This window comes from Euleptes europaea, chromosome 17 (assembly GCF_029931775.1).
Source record: "Euleptes europaea isolate rEulEur1 chromosome 17, rEulEur1.hap1, whole genome shotgun sequence".
NCBI lineage: Eukaryota > Metazoa > Chordata > Lepidosauria > Squamata > Sphaerodactylidae > Euleptes > Euleptes europaea.
This window is the reverse complement of record NC_079328.1, coordinates 3637103-3655872: the sequence shown is the minus strand read 5'-3', so window position 1 is coordinate 3655872 and position 18770 is coordinate 3637103.

Genomic DNA, 18770 nt, shown 5'->3' with positions numbered 1-18770 from the left:
CCTATATCCCCAGTGGGGTCCCCTAAAAATTTCTTGGGCAAAAAGGGGTCGCGAGTGGAAAAAGTTTGAGAAGCTCTGCTCTAGCAGTGACCAAATCTAGGTGTGCACCGATGAAATCTATGATTCTGGAGGGGGTTAAGTGTGACTTTTTAAAGTTGACCACGAGACCCAGGTCTGTTAGGACAGAGAGTACAACCTGCACTTGACTAGCAAGGGAGTGTTCAGGGGTACCGACTATCAGCCAGTCATCTATGTATGGAAAGATGACACATCCGCGGAGGGCTAGGTGCATGACCACTGCAGACAAGCATTTCGTAAAGTCATGGGGTGCTGTGGCCAGACCGAAGGGCAGAACGGTGTACTCATAATGTTTTCCATCGCAGACAAAACGGAGATAGCGTCTGCATTTGTTATGGATAGCGATATGAAAGTATGTGTCACACAAATCCAAAACAACGAACCACATCTGCTCCTCCAGGAGAGGCAGGACCTCGGGAAGTGATAGCATGCGAAACCTCTGGACTTTGACGAAGTCGTTAACTCCCCTCAGGTCCAGAATAGGGCATTCCCCCCCTTTTGTCAACCAGGAAGAAACAGGAGTAATACCTGCGACCCCAATCAGTAGAGGGGACCTCACGAATAGCCCCTTTTCCCAAGAATTCTTGGACCTCCTGTAAGAATTGGGTGGGAGCCTGCGGAGTAGTGTAAGCCGGAAGGAGGTAGGAAGGCAGGGTTTCAAACTCAATAAAGTATACATGCTTTATTATTCTAAGAATCCACATATCCTTGGTGATGGAACACCAAACATTATAATACCCAGACAACTAGTCTGTGAAAAAAACATGTGTATCTAGTCATGCCTGTTTAGGCTTAGGAGGGCGATTGGGAGACAGTCTGGGCCCCTTGCGGGGTCTGGGTCTGCCCATAAACTTCCGATCCTGTCGGTTGTTTTGGAAGGAAGGACGGAAGTGAGATTGCTGTTGGAAGGCACCTTGGTACCTATAAGGCCGGGATGTTTGGTTCTGCCTACCAAAGTACCTGGGCTTATAGGCCAGTACAGTAGGAGCAATGCCCAGGGACTTAGCACTGGTTTTGTTTTTCTTGAGTCAATCAAGAAATGTATCGGTTTGATCGCTGAAGAGCGAGGTGCCCTCAAAGGGCAAGTCCTCAATTTGTGATCGAGTATCATATGGGAGGGCAAACTGTCTGAGCCATGCGTGCCTCCGAAGAACTATTGAGGAAGCCATGGCTTTGCTCGAAGCATCCGCAACATGGCGGGCAGCCGTTAGTTGCTGTCTAGCTAGGGTCATGTCTTTGCCCTACACAGCCTTTGCCAAAGGATGTTGCTCTTCAGGAAGGATGCTACTCTGTGGGGAGGTTCTATCCCATAGGGCATATTGGTATCTGGCCACAACAGCCATAAAGTTAGAAATGTGAAGAGCAACTGCGCTGGAGGTGTAAACTTTCCTAGCCAAGGAATCCAGTTTACGTCCCTCCCTGTCTTGGGGCGAGGAGTGTGAGCCCGATCTATATTTGCCTGGCAGGGCTTCAACCACGACGGATCTTATAAAGGTTTCCAACCCTTTTAGAGGAAGAGGGAACTGATGCTGGCTTGGTCCAGTTAGAATTGATCATCTCCAGTATGTTTTTAATCATTGGAAGGGCAACAGGACCTGTTTCCGGGGAATGTAAAATATCCATAATTGAATCAACAGGTCCTGAATCATCAGGACGGTAATCTATATTCAGAACCTTAGCCATATGAATTAATTGCTTTGCATACAGCTTAACATCCCCCGGAGGGGAGACTGATTTGGTGCCCCCCACAATGTCCCCAGGTGAGGGTTGCAAGGTGCAGGATTCAGAGTCCTGAGTAGCCATAGCATCAGACTCAGAGTGGAACATGTCCATGACAATGGCAGGAGAGCCTGGAGGAGGAATCTCCTGAGGGGTTTCTTCCCTCTGCAACGCATGGTCCCGAGAAGCCTCTCGGCACCGAGGATCAACATGAGGGAGTTGATGCAAGGAGTGATGACGAGAGTCGCCGCGGTGTCTATGTCAGTGACAGAAAGGTGACCGACTTCTAAGGCCGTGGTACTGTGTCGAGGATGATCGGCTATGCCGGGTCCCTCTTCAACGTCTGGATCCTGAGTCGTAGGAGGAAGAGGACCTTGAAGAATCTGTTCGGTACCAAGGATGTCGGTGCCGATAATGTCGGCACCGAAAAATGGAGCGGCTTCTAGATGTGGAGCGACCTCCATGATCGGACCGGTGGTGGGATCTTGACCGGTGCCAGTGATCGGACAGGCGATGGGATCTTGACTGGTGTCGAGAATTAGATCGGCGGTGATGATCGGACAGGCGGTGGGATTGCGACCGGCATTGATGATCGGATGGGCGGTGGGATCTAGACCGACGTCGATGATTGGACAGGCAATGGGATTCAGATCAGAGCCGAGATGTAAGCACTTGTCCTATTGAGAACCACAAACCACAGCAGGAGACGAAGTTGTCCAAAGAAGCTGGTTTAATGGTCACATAGGTAAGCAGAGCAAAAGAACCCAAGACAGCAATGGAGCAAACTGGCTTGCACTTGATAATATAAAAGCATTGAAAAAAGCACTCAACAATACAGTACAGTTTCATGAGATTACAGATTACAAATAGTACAGAGGCGCCGCAGTTCCCACGGACTACTGTCGGCTTCAAAGAGACCAAAAATGCAAAACAATCCTTGAAGGCAAGTTGGTGAGAAAACGAAACTAACTGAGATACAGAGCTGACATTCTGCTCCCCTTAGGGCCCCCTCCCATTTTGCAAGGGGGATGGTTTATCGGGGTAGGCGGTGTGGAAGGCGTGCACTAAGTGTGGGGCGGAGACATCCCGTGCACGCACCCATTCATCGTAGGCAGGGGGGAAGTGTTTCCAACGAACCAGATATTGTAGAGAACCATGACATACACGAGAGTCCAGAATCTTTGCTCCTTCCCCCCCCACCATCACAGGCTGCTCAGGAGGCAATTCTGGGTGCCATTCCGAGGAAGCGACATGAGGCTTGAGGAGACTGACATGGAAGACTGGGCCTTAAGGTCTTAGGGAGAGTCAGTTCCACAGTGACGGGGTTAATTATCTGGGCAATGGGATATGGCCCCACGTACTTGGCGCTGAGCTTATGGCAAGGGCGGGTGGACCGCAGGTTCTTGGTGGAAAGGTACACTAAGTCACCAATCTGAAAGTCTTTGCTGGGAGAGCGATGCTTATCTGCTTGAGCTTTATATTTGTGTTTGGCTCTGTCCAGATTTTTCACTAGCCAGGGCCAAGGGGTGTGGAGAGCCTGAGTCCAAGAGGCTACATCGATATCTCCCTCCCCCTCAGTTACATCTACACGAGCAATAGGACCGAAATCCTGACCATACACAGCGTAGAAAGGGCTAAAACCTGTAGATTGATGTACAGAATTATTGTAAGCATATTCTGCAAAGGACAATAGCTAAACCCAATCATCTTGATTGACATAACAACGTAAATAACATTCCAATACAGCACTGATCCGTTCAGTTTGCCCATCCGTTTGGGGGTGATAAGTGCTAGATAAACCCTGTTCCACCCCCACCAACTTGAGAAACGCTTTCCAAAATTTAGCCACGTAGCTACTTCCGCGGTCGCAAATTATCTTACGCGGAAAGAAATGCAGACGGAAAACATGTGACACAAAAAGGCGGGCCAACTTGGGGCGGAGGGGATACCTGCACACGGAACCAAATGTACCTGTTTGGAAAATAAATCAGTAACAACCCACAGTACAGTCTTTCCCTCACTAAGTGGGAGATCGGTCATTAAATCCATGGCAATCACTTCCCAGGGTCTGCTGGGAATTTCCAGTGGTTGTAGCAGTCCCGGGGGCTTGCCCTGGGATCGTTTGACAGTGGCACAAATGGGACAGCTGCGAATAAAGGAATCCACATCCGTACGCATGCCCACCCACCAAAACTGCCTGCGTAACAAATGAAGGGTTTTCAGGAAACCAAAGTGCCCTGCAGTTTTAGCTCCATGGGCCAATTGCAGGATTTCTCTCCGAAGTACTTTAAGCACATACAATTTCAAGTCTTTGTATGAACAACCACCCCGTTCAAGCAAGCCTTGGGGTAGAGTTTGAGCGGTGCATTCGGCTAGGCATTGAGTACGAAGGGAGTCCAGGAAGGAATCGGATAGGATCACCCCCCCTGCAGAGGAGGGTGAATCAGGAGCCGCTGGCGATGGCGACAACGGGAGGGGAACCGGTTGCTGCGGGGCGCTGGTGACAGGCGGCACGAGTGGGTCTGGTGAGGGAGTCGGCTCTTTTGTGCCCGACTCTCTGCTGTCCACTGCTCGGGTCTGGGACTGGAGCAGAGTTTGGGACCGAGTTTTTACAGCTAGCACGGGCAGAGCTCCTCTGTGCGCCGGGGTGAACAAAAAGTCCGTAGGACGATCGATCTTTACTGGATATTGAGGCAACCTGGAAAGAGCATCAGCAAGCACGTTTTGCTTCCCAGACACATGTTTAAGTACAAAACGAAATTGTGCAAAGAAGTCAGCCCAACGTTGTTGTTTTGCGGACAGTTTGTGGGTCCCCGTTAGGGCTTCTAGATTCTTGTGATCGGTCCAGACTTCAAAGGGAACCCCGGACCCCTCCAGAAATTGTCTCCATAAAGTAAGGGCATGATGGACGGCTGCTGCCTCCTTTTCCCAAAATGGCCAGTTCAGTTGAGCGTGCGCAAATTTCTTAGAAAAATAAGCACAGGAGTGAAGCAGACCATCAGACCCCCTCTGTAGAAGAGCCCCCCCCATGGCCACATCAGACGCATCAACTTGCACAACAAACATTTGGTTTGGGTCGGGATGCTGCAGTACAGGTACAGAAGTGAAAAGCTGCTTGAGGGTTACAAAAGCAGTTTGACATTGATCAGTCCAATGCACTTTGGCGGTAGGCAACGTAGCAGAGACCCCTTTACCCTTCGTTTTAAGAAGGTCGGTGATTGGCAACGCCACTTGAGCAAGGTTGGGAATGAAACCGCGGTAGAAATTGGCAAAGCCTAGAAACTGTTGCACTTGCTTACGGGTGGAGGGAGGAGTCCAATCAAGTACCGCTTGTACTTTAGCAGGGTCCATACTGAGGCCCTGATGGGAAATTATGTACCCCAAAAAAGCTAATTGTTCCTGGTGGAACTCACACTTAGACAACTTTGCATAGAGCTGATGATCACGTAGACGTTGCAACACTTCTCTGACCAGAGCAATGTGTTCCTCCATGGATTTAGAGTAAATAAGGATATCATCAAGGTAAACCACCACGCCGCGATATAATAAATCATGGAGGATCTCGTTAATGAGTTGCATGAAGACCCCCGGAGGCCCTTTCAATCCAAAAGACATTACAAGAAATTCATACATCCCGAAGCAGCTAGAAAAGGGGTTCATCTCGGTCACGAATCCGGACTCGGTAATAAGCTTCAACCAAGTCTAATTTGGTGAAAATACGCCCCTCTTGCAATTGTCCCAAAATATCTGAGATCAATGGTATGGGATAGGCATTGGTTTGGGTAATTGCGTTGAGTTTCCTGAAGTCAATACACAAATGTAAGTCACCCTCCTTCTTACGGACAAAGAAAGCAGGGGCTGAATTGGGGGCGGTCGATGGCCGAATGAACCCTCGAGCAAGATTTTTATCCAAAAAGTCTCGTAACACAGTGTGTTCGGAAGCGCTCATAGGGTAAATCTTGCTTTTAGTTAGTGAGCAGTCTTTTACTACTTCAATTGCACAGTCTGTGGTACGGTGGGGGGGGCAAAGCATCACATTCCTTTATATCAAAAACATCTTCAAAGTCTCGGTATACCTTGGGTAATGGCATCGGCAGTGAGGTATCGGAGGTTAAGGCTGGAGCGGGTGGAGGTACAACCGCGACTTCACATCGGTGCTGTTCACATTTAGGGTTGGTAAATGTAATTGTGTCAGCCTCCCAGTCTACATAGGGACTGTGACCCTTAAGCCAATTAATCCCCAAAACGACTTCGTATTGGATGGGAGCTAGGGTAAAATCTATTTGTTACCAATGGGAACCGATACCCATCGCCACTCCCTGTGTGCGATGGTCGACAGGCCCCCCTTTAAAGTGGCTACCATCCATTTGGGCGAATTGGACGGGGGCTGGTAGGTTCTCGGACTTGACTTTTAGGGCTGCAAACGTGGCCTCATTGATTAAAGTGCGTCCGCAGCCGGAGTCTATGAGCGCCTTGACACGCAATTGGGGACCCTTTTACATAGTGTTGTAACACTACGTCCACATAAACAGTGTTTTCAACTTCACTCACCATGACAGGAGCCTTGGGTTTAGCAGGAGATTCCGCAGGGGTCTGTGGGGACGCTCCACTCACCACAGACCGTATCCATTTTTTGACAGATCAAGAGGGGATTCCAGATTGAGGGCTGGGGAATTCCATTGGTTATCCTCGTCAGAAGAAGGAGAGCTGTCCCCCACTGGCGGGGTCAATTGGTGTGGGAAGGTTAGACGATTCTCCGACGTGAAGTGCAGAGGGTGCGGGTCGTCCCGGCGCTGCGCTGCGGGTGGCCGTGGTGCCTCTGTGTTGAGGTCGTCCCCGAGCTCGAGGCGGTATGTTTGGGCGAGTGGTTTCTGGGCGTTGAGGGCAAGCCGCTGCAAAGTGACCCTTCCACCGCAAACGAGACAGCCCCTCTCTGGAATCGAGACTCGTGATCCAGAGGGAGTCGGGTTGGTCTCCACGGGTTGGGAGTCGAAGGTTTGGTGGGCGGCTTTTGTCCGCCCTTCTCCTTGGCTCTATTTCGGACTAGTGAAATGAATTGCCGGCGGCTTTCAACTTCCTCAGCCAGTAAAATCCAATCCTCAAGGGTATCTGGGTCGCCCCACATATAAGACCAGTTCAAAATGTCTGGGCGCAATGCCTCACGAAAGTAGGGGATAAGGGTAGCTTCAGGCCAGTCCACGACCTTACGAGTCGTTGGAATTCGTCTGCTAACTCCCGAACTGGAGAGGAGCCTTGCCTGAGTTGTAAAAGTTCCGATTTGGCTCTCTCTCCCATGAAGGGATCTTCAAAGCGTCGTCGCAAGGTGAACATAAAACTGTTGAGGGAACGAATGGAGCGGGACCGCGTATCAAACTGGAGAATCATCCAGTCGGCCGCTTTTTCTGTTAACAGAGAGGCAACGAAGCGGACGCGGCTATCTTCGGTTGGGAAGAATTGTCTGTGCTCCCTCATATAACTATCCACATGATGTAAAAAACAGGGTAAGGTTTCCACAGAGCCATCGTAAGTAACTTTCAGTTTTGGCGGTCTCCATGGCATTGGGGGCACAGGTAGGTATCCAGGGGCTGGGACTCCTGGTAAAACAGGTGCGACAGGCACTCTCCCGGGCGCTGCGGGGCCAGGAGCTGCGGGTCCTCTGCCCGGAACTACGGGACCCCCGCCAGGGGCTGCGGGACCTCCACCTGGAACTGTAGGTCCTCCACCAGGCGCGACGGGACCCCCGCCAGGAGCAGCGGGTCCTCCGTCAGGAGGAACCACTGGAGCAGCTGGTTGTTGCAGCAGCTGCTGCGGTATCACGGGAGCAGGGGTAACGGGCGCAGTTTGAGCCCGTTGCAACTGGTCATTGTCCCTGAGTACTAAGGTCAGTTGATCTTGCAAGCGTGCTACCTGTTCCATGAGATTCATATTTTGGTTACGTAGCAAAAATACCTCGTTGCCAGCGCCGCCAGGCCGGCGGGACTGGCTGGCCTGTAAATCAGCAGCCCAAAGAGATTCCCCAGTATATAAGTCCTCCTCGTCGGAATTGTCTGGTCTCTCGGGCAAAGTCCCCGCCAACCTGCGGGACCGTTGAATGCTACGAGACGGGACGAAAGACGGGAAGAACGGGGGTAATTCATAGCCCCCGGGCTGTCGGGGAAGCGCGCCACTCCACGCCCGTTCGAGGGCTAAGCGCTCCCTCTCCTCCTCCTCTGCCCGAGCTTTTGCCTTGGCTTCAGCCGCCACCCGCGCTTGCTCCTCTGCTTTCTTGCGCTCAGCCAGGACCAGGTCGGCTGCCAGTTTGGCGGTCAGCGCCACGGTAACGAGTGGAAGGGCCTCCTGTTCCAAAGTGTAGAGGAGCTCAGCGCGGTGATCCTGCAGGTCCAGCATCGGTTGGATCTGTACTGCCAAGGTCGCCGCATTTGCACCGAAATCGGGGGTGAGGTGTTTCGTATGTTCCGCCACTGAAATAGTGGCCTCAGTGTGGCCCTGGAAAAGGGCAGTCACTCGCATGGCTACCGCTTTGGCCTCCGTTTGGCAGAGCTCGGGGGTGGTGTGACCGGGGTCGCCATGTCGACAGAGCGGATCGGGACCGCGGTCAAAGTCGGTTGCGTTTCACAAGTAGTGAGTCCGGCCAACAGGCTAGTCAATAGTTATAAACCCTCAGCTGCCAATCGAGTATCTTCCACCAACCGGTCAAGGGTCTGGAGGTCTTGGCAGGCACTGGAATCCGCAATGTCAGACGTCCAGGGGACCGTTGCGGCTAGGGAACGCCACTGAGCTCGAACAAGTCCAGTCAAGCGGTTGACCTCTGAGTCGGTTCGATGTAGCTCAGCTATAACGTTCCGTACGAGTACGGGGTCGTCAGTTGGCGTTCCCAACGGAAGGGACCACGGATGGAAGCCTTCCAGGGCTCCCAGCAGGAACCCGCTACTTGTCCTATTGAAAACCACAAACCACAGCAGGAGACAAAGTTGTCCAAATAAGCTGGTTTAATGGTCACATAGGTAAGCAGAGCAAAAGAACCCAAGACAGCAATGGAGCAAACTGGCTTGCACTTGATAATATAAAAGCATTGAAAAAAGCACTCAACAATACAGTACAGTTTCATGAGATTACAGATTACAAACAGTACAGAGGCGCCGCAGTTCCCACGGACTACTGTCAGCTTCAAAGAGACCAAAAATGCAAAACAATCCTTGAAGGCAAGTTGGTGAGAAAACAAAACTAACTGAGATACAGACCTGACACGAGAGCATGATCGGCTCTGAGAACTTGATCGAGCCTGGGCACCACGATTGGCTCTGGAATGCGGTCTCGATCGATGGGTCGACCCCGAAGGGCTGCGTGATCCAGATTGATGGCATGCGTCGGATCCATGGGCTTGGACCTCTGCAGCGGTGCTGACTGCTCCGGCACCGGAGGCAGGTGGGTTGGGTCTAATGGCGCCAACATCACCCCTCGGAGGAAGCTTGTCCGGCATCGACAAAGGCACATCCTTATACAGTTGTGTAAGGAATTGAGTGCGGAACTGATGATCATCCTGGGACCCGCTCTGAACCATAGCAGAGGAGTTAGCCAGGGAATCATGAGGAGGTGTGTCCTCAAGAACTATCGGCGGCATTGGTTGGTGCAGGGACACATCAACGACAACCAACGATAGGCGCCGAGGAGAGTTCGATTGGTGTTGGGGAGACCTTGGTGAGGATCGGCACCGAGGCGATTTCACCAGTGTTCAGCGCCGAGGCAATTTTAACTGAGATCGGCACCGAGGCGATTTCGACGGAGGCTTTTGGTGCTCCGGAACGACCGGGGCAATGAATGTGGCCGGTTTAATGACGGATTTCATTTTCTTAGAGGACTGAAGGGAGGATTTGCCTCTCTTAGACTTCCTCCGGTGTCCTGTTGAGTCTCCCGATGAGGACGTTTCTTCGCGGGTTCTGTGGAAGCTGAAGCCCGTTCTTCAGGGCCAGCTGGCCGTTTGGAAGTACCTTCCCCTGGATTCGGACAAAGGGACTCCATGTAAAGATGAGACTTGAGATGATCAGTCAGGGCCTTCAAGGCCCTCAGAGTGAGCTTAGCACAGCTCTTACAGGCGGAAGGAATATGACCTTCCCCCAGACAAAAAAGGCAATCTTTATGGCAATCAGTTTTTGCCATTTTAGTGCTGCAAGAGTGGCAAGTTTTGAAGAGAGGAGCCTTTTTAGACTCCATAATGAAGAGAAGCTAAAGACACGTTCTCTCTCCGTGGTGGCAGAAAGAACTGGAGGGGAGAGTGCTCCCTCCCTGTTGGTCATGTGACTGTTTGGGCAGGAAGGCTGCATGCCCCAAGGGGAGGGGGAGCACTCTCACTTTCTATTTTGCTAGAAACTGACAAATCTTATCCGTGGCTGGCCTGCACCTGTGCAGTCCCAATGTGGGACTGCATAGAAGCCATGCAGATGAAAGGGACTTTTCAGTTGTGGTGCCAAAACTCTGGAGATGTGTCCGTCTCCTGGGATCGTCATTTTCCAACAGTCTTTCTTTTGGGTTTGGCATTCCCCCACTCTTATTAGCCCTCCTCTGTATGTTTATGTGTTTATATATGTTTTGTTTCACTGTTTCAATATTTTATTTTTTGTATAATATTATACATGTTTTAATGTATGGAATATTTGACTGTTTGCCTCCTTGGGGACCCTGAGTTGGGTGGAAAGGTGACATAGAAATGATTTAAACAAACAAATAAAATGACACCCTTGAGAGATGGCAATACAGCCTCTGCTTAATGACAGCCCATAACCTCCCAAGGGAGTTTTTTCCACCATTAAATAGATCTGACAAATTAGGAAGTTTCTCCTAATAATGAGCTGAAATCCACTCACTTGTAATGTCATGTTTGGGTGTGTTTGCCACTATAAGTAGAGTAACCTGTGACTAAACCAGGTTTGTCTCTGTGCTCTCACTGAGGATCGTGAACGAGGCTGGGAAAAGGTCTAGAGCCCTTTGTCCCTACTTTGATAGGTCTTTAGCTACTCAGATTTTTGAGAAGATGAATTGCTTCGATAGCACAAACTGAACATGGGTCAACAGTGTGATTTGGCGGCTAAGAAGGCCAATGCAATTCTGGGCTGCATCAATAGGAGTATCGTGCCTAGATCAAAGGAAGTAATACTACCACTGTATTCTGCATCGGTCAGACCTCACTTGTGTCCAGTTTTGGGCTCCACAATTTTGACCTCACTGTGTCCTGTTTTGGGCTCCACAATTTCAGAAAGATGTTGACAAGTTGGAGAGTGTCCAGAGGAGGGTGATCAGAATGGTCAAAGGTCTGGAATCCATGTCCTATGAGGAGAGACTTAAGGAGCTGGTTGGTTCTTGTGGGTTATCCAGGCTGTGTAACCGTGTTCTTGGTATTTTCTTTCCTGACGTTTCGCCAGCAGCTGTGGCAGGCATCTTCAGAGGAGTAACACTGAAGGACAGTGTCTCTGTGTTACTCCTCTGAAGATGCCTGCCACAGCTGCTGGCGAAACATCAGGAAAGAAAATACCAAGAACACGGTTACACAGCCCGGATAACCCACAAGAACCAATGAACTCTGACCGTGAAAGCCTTCGACAATATTTTAAGGAGCTGGGTTTGTTTAGTCTGGAGAAGAGAAGGTTAAGGGGTGACATGATAGCCATGTTTAAATATTTGAAGGGATGTCATGCTGATGAGGGAACTAGCTTGCTCTCTGTTGCTCCAGAGATTAGGACACAAAGTAATGGATTTAAACTAAGAGAAAAGCGATTCCACCTAAACATTAGGAAGAACTTTCTGACAGTGAAGGCTGTTCGACAGTGGAATGCACTGCCTCGGAGGGTGGTGGAGTCCCCGTCTTTGGAGATCTTTAAGCAGAGGCTGGATGGCCATCTGTCGGGAGTGCTTTGATTGTGGGATCCTGCATGGCAAGGGGTTGGACTGGATGGCCCTTGTGGTCTCTTCCAACCTTGTGAACTTGGGACCTCAGTGGGGTTCAATGCTATAGAGTCCACTCTCCAAAGCATCCATTTTTTTTCAGGGGAACTGATGTCTGTAGTCTGGAGATGAACTTTAATTCCGGGGGATCTCCAGGTCCCACCTGCATGCTGGGATCCCTAGCATCATCACAAAGGAGAAGGATAGGGTCAAAAGCAGAATTCCTTGGCTCTGGTTGTGCTACAGTGGAGCTCCCTGCCCTCTGCCCCACCAGCCCCAGTGAGTACCACCTACCCCCAGCAAAGGGTTAAACCCATTATGACCCAGCACCATGGTCTGATACTATTCCACACCCTGATCCCCATGGCTGGTTTTGAAATTAATGGTTTTGAGAAACTGGATGGCACATCGAGTTGTGACCTAAAAGTACTGCTTGTATAGGGAATATTCTTTCTTATTCTGTTTTTAAAGGATACGTCTTTTCTCCTTTAAATTTCTAATCCGAGAACAAGGGGACTGATTTCAAATAATAAGTAGAGGTTGAAGGTTTAAATGCTACATTGCCTTAAAACAAACTGAGGCTGAACAAGCTTGCTATTATCAATTTATAGAAGGAAAAAATAATCGAATTCTTATCTGCAAGATTTCTGAGTCAATCTTTGTCCGTTTGATAAGAAACAAGAATAATCTTAGCCTCTATATAATCAGGGGTACAAATATTGCATTTACATTTTAACTACATAAGTCAAATCTGACTTATGGCGACCTGTAAGATTTGCAAGTCAAGATACATTCAGAAGTGGTTTGCCATTGCCTGCCTCTCCGTCATGACCCTGGTATTCCTTGGAGGTTTCACATCCAAATCCTAGCCAGGGTCAGGTCTGAGAGTGTGTGACTCAGGGTCACCCAGCAAGCTTCCATGTTTGAATCCCCGCTTTGCCATGGGAGCTTGTTGGGTGACCTTGGGCCAGTCACACACACACTCAGCCTAGCCTCCCTCACATGGTTGTGGTGAGGATGAAATGGAGGAGAGAAGAACGATGTAAGTCGCTTCGTGTCCCTATTGGGAAGAAAGGGAGGGTATCAATGGAGTGATTAAAAATGGCTCCCTGTAAAAATGTTCTTTCTAAGACCCCCACCACACATTTAAAGAAAGGGAATGTGAGCTCCAGGCTGAGAGTACAGCTGGAGTCAAGGTCGAGTAGCTCAGAGGTTTGTTATGACAGCCTGCGCCCCGGTGCGATAACTGTAATCTATCATGGGAACCAGGCTCAGCCTGGTATCCAACGGTGCCTTTCTGATGTATATGTTTCAACCTGCCTGCTTTACCCCACTTGAGTCCTCGTACCTTTTCCTGTAAGTTGCTGCTACACACCTTATGCTTCCCAAATAAACTGCTTCTTAGCCGACTCTGTCTGGATGTTCTGTTGTTTGGGATTTGACAGGAGGATTCAGACCTTACAATAGGACTCAAGTCCTTTTCACTTTCTTTTTTATTTTAGTTTCTTTTTTTTAATTCCAAGGAATGTGGTTCTTGCCTCATTCCGAAAGTGCATGGCAACTGCACCTGGGTCCACTGGTTCCTCGTCAGGAGAGGACCACCGGGGGGTGTCAACCGAAGGCCTCCACCACTCAAGAAATCCTCCGACAGCTCCTGCAAGAGGAGACTGAGGATTGAATCCGGAGTGCCCAGAGGGAGGTCGACCAGCACCGGCGTGAGGAAAGGAGGATGGCCACCAGGTCCTACCTTTTAAACCAATTGCGTCATTTGAATAACGGTACCGCTGGGGGTGCACCGGAGGAGCAGACCCTGCTCACCAAAGAAGGGACTTCCTTACTAACAGAGTGGGTCACGCGCACCGCGGCTCTTGAGGATTTATTGGACAGTCTTTTTTTATGGGACGCTATGGCTGAAGGCTCCGGAGGCAACTGCTTTCAGTTGAGGATTTATTGGACAGTCTTTTTTTATGGGCCGCTATGGCTGAAGGCTCCGGAGGCAACTGCTTTCAGTTCAAGGCAAGTAACGCTGCTGCCAAAATTGTGTTATGCATCATGGAACTACCACCGTCGGCTTCGGAAGCCCAAATCAAAGAACTGTTGTTGTCAGATTTTGGGTCCATTGCGACAGACGTGGTGCGGCAAATAATGCCGCTGCTTACCAACCTGAAAGAGGTGAAACTGTTTCTAACTCCCCTGTTGGAGCAACTTCTCCAACTGCTCCGGCTCAGGCGGCGGAATTGGGAGCAGCTGTGGCCAAAGCCGAGGCCTGGACGGCGGAGTTGGTCGCAGCCCGGGCATCCGAAACTGCCACAACCACAGCAGAAGCCCTCGGAGCACGATCCAAGGATACTGGACGGCTGGGCTCGGGACCAGGTTCAGGAGAGGAGGACTTCACGCTTTCACTCTCTTCCGATCGTTCTTTTATAGCTCTCTGAAGACACCTAGCTCATCGTCAACGAGCTACCATACACTATGCCCTGACCCAAGATATCTATGAATACCCGGGGGAGGGGGATTCGAACAGAGAGGATGCTGAAGACTGGAATGCTCCTTTCAATGTCTCTCAGGGGTGGTATGGTGGAGAAGCAGCCGAAGATTGGAATGCCCAGTTTGGCGTTTCCGAGAGCCGGTGCGGAGGCGGACCGGCAGATGAAGTTTCTCGTTTGCGCTTCCAGAACCGAGAACTACAGCAACAGATGGCCCAAATGCAAGAGCGAATGCATGCTCTATGCCGCAAATGGAGACGGAGGCAACAACCCCTGGTGAGATTGCTGCCGTTGCCATCGCAGCCCAATGTTCCTCCTCAAGTCCCGCCACAAGCACCGCCGCAAGCGCCACCACAAGTCCCGCTGGGGTGGCTGGGGGGATTCCCTCCGCATTGGCAGTACCCGCCGCCCCATCTGCATGTATCCTTAAAAGACTTACGAGTGACTTTTAACGGCTCTGCAGAAGCCCTACCCTATTTTTTGCATCAAATAGACAGCTTCATGAGAGAGCAAAGGCAGTGGTTCCCCATTGAGGACAGCTGGGTGCGATACATGTCCTCCCTATTACAGGGAGAGGCGGCAGATTGGATGATCCAACAGTTTGATTCATGGGCCAGATCCATACAAACCCTGAATGACTTCATGTGGGCCCTGAGAAGGCGGTTCGAGGATCCCTTCCGAAGTGACAAGGCTAAGGCAGCCATCCTTCAATTGCTCCAAGGCACCAAGTCTGTCTGAGAATATGCTGGGGAATTTCAACGTCTGGCCAGCAGAGTTACTGACTGGAGTGAAGCTACTCAAGTGCAATACGTTCGTGAAGGATTGCACCCTGAAGTTCTATACTGGGCTTACATGTAATGAAATCCGCCTAACCTCGAGGAATGGGTCCTGCTTGCGGAGGAGGTGGAAAGCCGCCGGCAATCCCTCGCTCTCTCCAGGCACAGAGCGAAGGAAACAGGTCCACGGCAAGACAGTGCCGCCCCACCTCCACAGAGACCAGCCGCTCCTGTTTCGGACCGGGTCAAACGTTTCCAAAAGGGAGCATGTCTCATTTGCAGTAAGATGGGCCATTTCGCTGCCACTTGCCCTGCACGTTCCGCTCATCCCAACCCGGACCCACAAGCAGAAGGAGCAGTGGGGAGAGCCATCGAAAAAGCACTATGCCAAGCGGGCGCCAAACCACCCGTCGCCCTCCACATGAACGACGAGGTTGCTCGTAAAGGGTCGCCAGCGCTCCTTCCTACCCCGTCGGGGAATCAGATTACAAATGAAGGCCCATCTGGGCTGCGGATTACAATCATCTCTAATCCCGCCAATGCGGATACATCAGAAGAAGAAGAAGACGGGACCTGGGGATACTTAGCAGCCCTGAACCTTGTTCCCGTCCAGGAGCAGACAAAAAACGAGCAGGGTCTGCAGTGAACAGAGCGCCATTGCGGACCAAAGTAACTGCACCCCCCACAGCTCCACTAATGGTGAGAGAAGTGGAAGACACTATGTTTCTTGATGTAATATTGCAACATTATAAGGGGGACCCCAAGTAGCGGTTAAGGCTCTAGTAGATTCTGGATGTGCTCGTACCCTAATCAGTGAGGACATAAAAGCAAGCATTTTACTGCAGCCCTTACGATTTGCCCAGATGGACAGGAGTGATTTCAAAGGAGGCCCAGTTGACAGGCGAACGGGCATAGTCGCCATGGGAGTGGGGGACCATTGGGAACAGATCCACTTCACTATAGTGCCCGGCATCCGCTTTCCAGTAGTCCTGGGAGTAAATTGGTTTCGGGGGCATAGCCCCATAATTGACTGGCCAGCCCAAACACTTGAATTCTTCCAACCGCAATGTGAACAGCATCAAAAAGAGGTAGCCATCCTAGGTTCTGCCTTGATGGCAGGAGATGCTGATCCGCAATTGCCTCCCAAATATCGAGATTTTGCAGATGTTTTCAATGTCAAAGAGTGTGACGTACTACCCCCCATCACACCACAGACTGTGCTATTGAAGTGGAGGGGGGATGTTTAACTAAGAGTAAGATTTATCCTATGAATCCCAAAGAAAAGGCAGTATTGAAAGACTTTATTGACAAGAATCTGGCACGGGGTTTCATCCGCCCCTCCACAGCCCCCCTGCGCTCCTGCGTGCGTAAAAAGACAGGTGACTTAAGACTGTGTATAGACTTTCACAAACTTAATGCAGTCACCCAGACTAATGCCTACCCCATTCCCCTCATTCCAGATCTCCTAAGCCAGCTAAAGGAAGGATGCATTTTCACCAAATTGGACTTGGTTGAAGTGTATTCTCGCATACGAATTTGAGAGGGAGATGAACTATTGACTGCTTTTTCCAGTTGCTTTGGGATGTTTGAGTACCTTGTAATGCCCTTTGGATTAAAAGGGGCCCCAGGGGTCTTCATGCAAATGATTAATGAGATCCTCCATGATTTGTTGTTTAGAGGGGTGGTAGTTTATTTAGACGACATCCTCATCTACTCCAAGAGTTTGGATGAGCACATCACCCTGGTCAAAGAAGTTCTGCAAAGTAGGGCTGTTGATTTGGTTCAGCCCGAACTGAAAATCAGCCGAATTTCCCTTGATTTGGTGGTTTTTAGTTCGGGACGAACCGAACTCAAAAATGGCAGGAAAAGGGGGGTGCCGAATTCAGCGAGTTCGGGAGTTCATGAATAAATCCGGCCAATTCGGGGCCTTCAGTAAGCAGCATAACCTTCAGTAAGCAGCATTCTCCTCCCCCGGCCAATCAGTGGCCAAGCTGGGTCTTCTTCTAGCCAATCAATCAGGATTGAGTACTGGAGGAATCAGCTGATGTGCGGCCCGGCCGGGGAGAGAGAGAGAGGGAAATCCTTGTGTGTGTGTGCGGGGGTGCTTGTGCACATTCACTCCTTTCCGTGGCTGCAGGGGGTGCATTTTTTGGGGTACAAACCCCAAACTTTCAGGGGATATTCAGACAAGCCTTCTTAAGAGACCACCCATGTTTTGTAAACATTGGGTCAGGGGATCCCGAGATATGGGCTCCCCCCTTTTTCTTTCCATGGCTGCAGGGGGTGCATTTTTGGGTGTGCCGACCCCAAATTTTCAGCGGAGCATCAGACAAGGCTTCTTAAGAGACCCCCCAAGTTTTGTAAACATTGGGTCAGGGGGTCCCGAGATATGGGCTCCACCCCTTTTTCCTCTCCCCCTTTTCCATTTCTGTGGCTGCAGGGGGCGCTTTTTGGGGGGTGCAGCCCCCAAACTTTTATCATAGCTTCAGACAATCCTTCTTAAGAGACCACCCAAGTTTTGTAAAGATGGGTTCAATGGGGGAAGAAATATCGGCTCCCCCCCTTTTCTCTTTCCGTGGCTGCAGGGGGTGAATTTTTGGGTGTGCCGACCCCAAACTTTCAGCGGAGCTTCAGACAAGGCTTCTTAAGAGACCACCCAAGTTTTGTAAACATTGGGTCAGGGCCCCCCGAGATATGGGCTTTCCCCTTTTCTCTGTTGGGATGAATGGATCACCCTCGAGAGATGCATACATATGGATCTCATATTGGATACAAATGGAATCATATTGGATTACCCAGCCTCCCAGCCCCTCCTGATGGAACAGAAGACAGCCACAGTAAGACCCCTTTGGGGGCTTTAATCTGTAATTTTTCTTTTCTGTGTGTGTGTGTGTGTGTGGGGAAAGCAGAGTCTGTGTGTGTGTGTGGAGGGAGCAGTTTCTGTGGGTGGGGGGGAAGCCAAAGGGGGCTTTTGCCGGTTCTGCCTGGGGTGTGTGTTCCCCCTCCAGTCTCTCTCTCCCTGGTTTGAGGGGGAGCTTCATTTTTATGTCTTCAGGTTTTCCCTCATTCATAAGATCAGTTAGGTTATTTTGATGCTTGCTCAAAACTGGTTTTCAAATGGTGACTTAAAGAATGCATCTGCCTGGTCCCAAGTCCAATGCAAAAGGAGAAATTCCACCCCCTCCTGCTCATTATGCATAGCTAGCTGCCTCTGTCCCTTTCCATGGTTTGCAAACTCCCAGGTGTCAGGTGTTGCTTTGCACTGTTGCAAAGGTGTTGCATTGCGTGCTTGTGTTGCTTTGCAGTTGTATTGTTTTGCAAAATTCTTCACACCTGCCCCCCCTTTGCATGTTTGCAAAGGTGTTGCTTTGCAGTTGTGTTGCTTTGCGAAGTTCTTAGCACCTGCCCCACCCTTGCTCTCATCAGCTGTTTGTCGGGGCTGGGAGCTTTGTGCGTGGGCGGCAAGCTCTGCCCAGAGATGCACATTAAGGGTGGGGGGACCCCTTTCGGGGCCCATATCTCAGCCCCCCCTGACCCAATCTTTACAAAACTTGGGGGGTCTGGCAAGAAGGGTCCTTTGAAGCTCCCCTGAAGGTTTGGGACCTCTACCCCCAAAAATGCCCCCCCAGAGCCACGGAAAGGCACGGTTGTGTTTTTAATGGCTTTATTCGGCCGAATTTTTTCCCCGAACTTTGAATTCCTGCCGAATTGCACGGACCCGAAGCGGGGGAGTTCGGACTTCGGCATATCCCGAATCTAAGCAGGCCGAATTCAG